Source organism: Pteropus vampyrus, unplaced genomic scaffold (genome assembly GCF_000151845.1).
Source record: "Pteropus vampyrus isolate Shadow unplaced genomic scaffold, Pvam_2.0 Scaffold543, whole genome shotgun sequence".
Taxonomy (NCBI): Eukaryota; Metazoa; Chordata; class Mammalia; order Chiroptera; family Pteropodidae; genus Pteropus; species Pteropus vampyrus.
The window spans coordinates 1,139,786-1,147,479 of record NW_011889324.1 but is presented as its reverse complement, the minus strand read 5'-3'; positions in this window follow the sequence as shown (position 1 = coordinate 1,147,479).

Sequence of the window (7,694 nt, the reverse complement as noted above, 5' to 3'; positions counted from 1 at the left end):
TATATATATAAATATCCTTTACATATTCATAATGCTAACCACTTGCCAAAGCTTAAGAACTGAAGTATATAAAATAAAACAAGAAGGACCAGAGGGGAAAACCCACAAAAGCCAACCAAAATAAAGAAAACAGAAACACAAGGACAAGGAAGCAATGGAAACATGGAGCTACCAGAAAGCAAAACATAAAATGGCTATAAGAAGATCTCATATTTCAATAATTACCCTAAATGTAAATGGACTGAAGTCACCAATAAAAAGGCACAGAATTGCAAATTGGATCTAAAAACAAAACCCAACCATATGCTACCTCCAGGAAACATATCTCATTTCCAAAGAAAAATATAGACTCAAAGTGAAAAGATGGAAAATGATACTTTAAGCAAATGGCATTCAGAGAAAAGTGGGAGTAGTGGTACTAATATCAGACAAAATAGACTTCAAAATTAAAAAGGTAAAGATAGATGCTGAGAGACACTTCATAATGATAAAGGGAATCATGCACCAGGAAGACATAACACTTCTTAATATCTAGGTTCCCAATCAGGGAGCACTGAAATATGGAAAGCAATTACTAACAGAACTAACAGGAGAAACAAACCAAAACACTATCGTAGTCGGAGACCTATATACCCCACTGTTGGATATGGATAGATTTTCCAAACAAAATCAATAAGGAAATAACATCCTTAAATGACACCTGAGACCAGCTGGACATAATTGACATTTACAAAGCCTTTTATCTCCAAACAGCTGCTTATACATTCTTCTCTAGTGTACATGGAACATTCTCAAGGTTTGACAACATACTGGGACACAAAGATAGCCTCAACAATTATAAGAGAGTTGAAATCATACCAACAATATTCTGTGATCATAATGATTTAAAACTAGAGATCAACTGCGAAAAGAAAGAAGAAAGAACCACAAATACATGGAGATTAAACAACATGCTACTGAAGAATAACTGAGTCAGAAAACAAACAAAAAGAGATCAAGAGATATATAGAAAGGAATGATAATAATAGTACAACATATCAAAACTTTTGGGACACAGCTAAAGAGGTAATAAGAGTAAAGTCCATATCACTGCAGGCGTATGTCCGAAAAGAAGAATGAGCCCAAATAAACGACCTAATGCTTGATCTTTAAAAAACATGAAAAAGAAAAATAAATGAATTCTAAAATCAGCAGAATGAAGAATAATCAAAATTAGAGCAGAATTAAATGAAATTGAAAACAAAACAAAACAAAAACAATGGAAAAAATAAATGCAACAAAGAATTGTTTTTTTGAAAAGATTAATAAAATTGATGAACCCCTGGCTAGACACACTAAAGAAAAAAGAGAAAGGACACAAATAAACAAAATCAGGGATGAAAGAGTAGGAATTATGACAGACACCTCAGAAACACAAAGGATCATGCAAGAATAAAAAAAAGTATATAACACCAAATTTAATAACCTAGAAGACATGAACAAGTATTTAGAAAGATACAACCTTCCTATACTGACTCAATAAGAACTAAAAAATCTAAAAAGAACGATCAGCACTATGGAAATTAAAACAATCATCAAAAACCTACCAAAAAGTCAAATCCAGGACCAGATGGCTTCACCAGTGAATTCTACCAAACATTCAAAGAAGATTTAATACCTATTCTTCTCAAACTCTTCCAAAAAATCGAAGAGGAGGCAATACTTCCCAACTCATTTTATGAGGCAAATATTACCCTGATACCAAAACCTGGTAAAGATAACATAAAACAAGAAAACTACAGACCAATATCTGTCATGAACACAAATGCAAAAATCCTAAATAAAATACTAGCGAACCAAATACAGCAACATATTAAAAAGATTATACACCATGATCAAGTAGGCTTCATCCCAGAGGCACAGGGATGGTTCAACATATGCAAATCAATTAATGTGATACACCACATTAACAAATTAAAAAATAAGAATCATATGATCATATCAATAGATGCAGACAAAGCCTTTGACAAGATACAGCATCCATTTATGATTAAAACATTTAACAATATCGGAATAGAAGGAAGGTACCTTAATATAATAAAGGCCATATATGCAAACCCTCAGCCAACATTATACTTAATGGTGAAAAACTAAAAACCTTCCCTCTAAGATCAGGAACAAGGCGAGGCTGTCCACTATTGCCACTGTTATTCAATATAACATTGGAGATCCTAGCGACTGCAATCAGACGAGAGAAAGATATAAAAGGCATCCAAATAGGAAATGAAGAAGTCAAGCTGTCACTATTTTCGGATGACATGATTCTCTATATAGAAAATCCTAAATACTCCACAAGAACACTACTAGAAACAATAAGCAAATACAGTAAAGTTTCTGGATACAAAATCAATGTTCAAAAATCCTTAGCGTTCCTATACTTTAAAATGAAGCGTCAGAAAAAGAAGTGAAAAAAATAATTCCTTTTGCAATTGCAACAAAAAGAATAAAATACCTAGGAATAAATTTAATGAAACAAGTGAAGGACCTATATAATGAAAACTATAAGACCCTATTAAAAGACATCGAAGAAGATACAAAGAAATGGAAAAATATTCCATGTTCTTGGATTTAAGAATCAACATAGTTATAATGACCATATTACCTAAAGCATTGTATAGATTTAATTCAATCCCCATCAAAATCTCATCGGCATTTTTTTTTTAAGAAATGGAACAAGAAATCATCAGATTTGTATGGAAGCACAAAAGACCCCTAATTGCCAAAGCCATCCTGAGAAAAAAGAATGAGGCTGGAGGCATCACTCTGCCTGACTTCTAATTATACTAGAAAGTGACAGTAATCAAAACAACATGGTATTGGCAGCAAAACAAACACATGGATCAGTGGAACAGAATCGAGAGTCCAGAATTAAATCCATATTTATATGGGCAAATAATTTTTGACAAAGAAGCCAAAAACAAACAGTGGAGAAAGGAAAGCTTCTTCAATAAATGGTGCTGGGAAAACTGGAAAACCACCTGCAAATGAGTGAAACTTGACTGTTGTCTATAACCACACACCAAAATTAACTCAAAATGGACTAAGGACCTGAATATAAAACCTGAAACAATAAAATGCATGGATGAAAACATAGGAACTAAACTCAAGGACCTTGGACTTAAAGAGGATTTTATGAATTTGACCTCAAAAGCCAGGGAAATAAAAACTAAAATAAATGAATGGGACTACATCAAAGTAAAAAGCTTCTGCTCAGCAAAAGGAACCATCAACAAGGTAAAAGACAAACATCTGAATGGGAAAACATATTTACAGGCAACACCTCAGATAAGGCCCTAATATCCAAAATATACAAAGAACTCATACAACTCAATAGCAACAACAAAAAAAACAAATAATCCAATTGAAAAATGGGCACTTCTCTGTAGAAGACATGTAAATGGCCAAGAAATGTATGAAAAGATGCTCAACATCGCTAGCTATTAGGGAAATGCAAATCAAAACCACAATGAGATACCATCTCACACCTGTTAGAATAGCTATAATCAACAGGACAAGTAATAACAAATGTTGGAGAGGATGCAGAGAAAAGGGAACCCTCATACCATGCTGATGGGACTGCAAATTGGTACAGCCACTATGGAAAACAGTACAGAGGTTCCTCAAAAAACTAAGAATTGATCTACCATACAATCCAGCAATCTCTGTACCAGATATTTACCCCAAAGACTTGAAAACCCATTTCCAAAAAGATATTTGCACACTGATGTTCATAGCAGCATTATTCACAGTGGCCAGAACATGGAAGTATCTGAAGTGCCCTACGATAGATGATTGGCTAAAGAAGCGGTGGTACATATATACAATGGAATATTACTCAGTCATAAGAAGAGATGAAATACTACCATTTGTGACAATATGGATGGACCTTGAGATAATCATGCTAAGTGAAATAAGCCAGACAGAAAAAGTTGAAAATCACATATCACTTATATGTGGGATATAAAACTAAAAGCAATGAATGAACAGGAGAAGCAAACAGAGACTCATGGACATGGACAATGGACTAGTGATTAGCACAGGACTATAGACTAGTGTTTACTAGTGGGGTGGGGGAGAAAGGGGTAGATCGATGGGGTAAAGGGGATAAAATATAGGGTCTAGGGAGAGGGTGAAGTGGATAAAGGGGATCAAATATATGATAGCTGAAGTAAACTGGACTTTGGGTGGTAAACACACAATAGAATATACAGATGTCAAAAGATAATGCACACCTGTAAATTACATAATTGTATTAATCAATGTTACCCCAATAAACTTAATTAATTTTTTAAAAATAAATAAAATAATATGTTTTGAGTTTAATCCTCAACTTATTTTACCATTGAATTAATCATTCCACCAGATTAAAGAAAAGGTTACTCGAAGGTCAGGAAAAAGCATTGCTGGTGATGAGTGTGTATTTAACCTAACATAATCCTTGCTCTTTGCCTCCATCTCTTTTTCTTGCTACTAATACAGTTCAGCTAACAGTTCTAAGCTATTTACAACTTAATAAAAGACATGATGCAGAATTTTCAGGTGTCCTCTGGAAGCTGATGATCGGCTTTTGGCTTTGAAACAGCCTCTTACAATGCAGGATGCTTAAAGTTCCATGGACTCCTTTCAGCTTATGTTCCTCCACACAAGTATTCCACACAGTGTAATAATGCTTCAAACATACCCCAATTTTCCCTGCACCTATTTGAACTCTAACCAGCCATCTTCTACTCCTGTACCTCTGATTATTGGTCCATCTCAAATCAGCTGAAATGAAAACAGACAAAATTTCTTTATGTGAAATGAGGTGGAAAGATAATAATGGAAGTTACTGTGGTGTCTACTTAAACAAGAAGGAGAAACTTCAAACATCTCTCTTGCTTGCATTTCATTGTGTGACTGCTGTTTTGGTGCAGAGCAAGACCACTTGCCCAGATGGAGCAGCATGTGCTAGACCCAAGAGCTGGAGATCTGTTTCCCTTTACTGTAATCCTTTTTCCCTTCAAAAGAAAGGCAAAGGTGTCTCTCTAACCAGAAAGTGTTTTATATACAGCCTTAGCAATCTGTCCACTGTGCTCAAGAGAACTTACTCCAAATGGATTGTTTTCTTGGAATAACCTATGGACTATTTGAAGTAATCAAATAATTTAGAAAGAGCAACATCTGATCAAAGCAGGCTGATCAGACATTGACATTTTTGAAAGAAGAAAAATATTCTAATGTACATTAAGCTTGCAGGGAATGTCAAAAGAACCACTAAGTCAGAAACGCTGTAACTAGCATGCAAAATATCTGCAGCCCTTCTAGTACTTCCTGAAGACACGGTGCTGACATGTCAAATATCTGAGGGCATTAGCTGCTTGAAGAAGAATCTTACCATTGCCTTGGGATGAATTTTTCTAAAAATTCCTACTTGAAAAGGCCTAGCCATCCTTAACAAAACTGTAAAGTCAGTAATTTGGCTTTCACATTTGCAATCTTTCCTTTTTCACCCTCCCAGGGCCCATTGCTCTCACTTTCAAATAGGTAATATTCTTGTGCTCTATCCTTTCTTTCTGCTAAGGAAATCTGCTCTCAAAAAGGACCTAACATCTCTGTGTAATGATGGTCATGGCCGCTATTAGGAAGATTGGGAGAGTCAAAGGATCAAGGAATAAATGTTCTGTCACCTTCTAAAATAATTTTAGTCATCTTCCAGTAAATGGTAGAAGTGATATATTTTTAGTAATGTGACCCCTGAAATCCTATTTCTTGGGCTTCTACTTTTCTGTCTAGAGTAAGTTTTGAACTTCAAGCTAATTTTGCAGGCCCAAAGCCCCCAAGGCCCAGATAAATTGCTATAGCAGTATTTCAACTCCCATTTCCTTTTGGATAAAGCTCAGGTCCACCAATGACTTCTGGAAAATCGTGGTCAATTACTTCTTGTGTTCACCAGTCTTGAAATGTTACATTGGCTAATCCATTGGTTATGAGTTAGGTCTAACTTTGGCCAATAAACTGTTCTTATGGTAAAGAATCTAACTCTAAACTTAAATTCCAGGAGGAGACCCATAAAAATTGATTTCTTGGCAATAAAAGATATTCTCCCTGGAAATTCAAAAGAAGGTAAAGTCATCATCGACAGGGTGGGACTTGGTAGAGGTGAAGAGCAGACCTCAAGACAGGTTTCTGAAGTAGTTTACAAAAAAAAAAAATTCCATCCTCAACAATCACATAAGATAAAAACTTTTCATGGTCACCTTTCTCTCTGGGGACTGCAAGCTCTTCTAAAACACCACAGCCTTGCACCATGCAAGCCAATAAGAATTAAACTGAGATTCTTTTAATGTCCCATGAGGGTCTGATCCTGCCAAGTTTTTCCAGTGGAAAGTTTCAGATGTTTCTATTTCTGATCTAATGACAAAACCCCTCCATCCTGTTCTTTATTCCCTTTATTCACCCCCTTTGCTTTTAGTTCTGGGTATAATAAAAGCACAGAAGATCTCTCCTTGCTTATCTCTAGATCCATAGGAAGAACAGTGGCAGTGTCCTTACTTATGTGGGCCTTCATCATCTCACATCATCCGTTTGCCCCATCTCTGTTCCAAGAAGGTTATTTTGTCCCACAACTCCCCTTACCATTGCAATTCCTACTCTACTTGCCTTCAAGATCTCTCCCTTCTCAGCCTCTTTACCCTCCTACCTGTTTGCAGATCAATGCTCCTATTCAAGGATTACAGGCTCTCCCATAACTCATTTCTTTTCATTGGTGTCTTTAACACCAGTGATGACTTTTCTTCTATCTATGCTCTGGAGTTCCCATGATTCTGAAGAATTAAAGAAGCACAAAGAAAATTAAATAGTCAAAATACAAAGAATATGCTTTGGGGTAGCTATTTATCCTGAACCACTGCTACTAGAAGAGGACACTGTGAGAAGCCAAGGGCCTTGACTTCTTGACCCCTAAGAGCTTTAAATACATTATTTGGAATGGCAAATAAAAGTAAGGAACTTGATTCACTGAAGAATTCAGCTCTGTGAATGCTCTCCTTTCAAACAATGACTTAACTGTGGTCTCCAGGGAAGGCCAATGTTGATATGTTTTGAGAAAGTTAATACAAAGTAGTGATAAACATTTGTCAATTCTCTATTGTGCTCCTGCCATCTGCTCTTCTGAGCTTGAGGGAGAAATTATGGGTTTATGACATCCTATCCAGGGCACTGCTTTTCTTCATCAGAGAGCAAGGAGAAGCTCCCTCTCCAAGTGTTTTGTCCTATTGAGGCTGAGGTGTGCTGTTGCTCACCCTCCCTAGGCAGTACTGTTCAAGGGGACTCCAACTGTAAGTGAGTTTCCTTTTGATATATTCAGATGTGTTCAGATACACTGGCAGAAAGGACTCATACCTGATCTAAGTGCTACTGTTCCCTAAATAAGGAATCTAGACTAGAGTTTGCTGAAGGACTAATTAGAGGCACTAGTAATGTGACCTGTCTTTAAACTGCCTAGCAGGAATCATTATCCTTGCTGAAGGGAGATTTGCCTTCAGATACTGTCCCTCCATTGCTCAAGTGTAGAAACAGTAGGAACAGAGTGCTGTATATCACAATTACCTAGTGACATAGCTCTTCAGTTTTTCATTCAGAAACAGCCAGGAATCTTATCCTTTTTTTCCACTCTG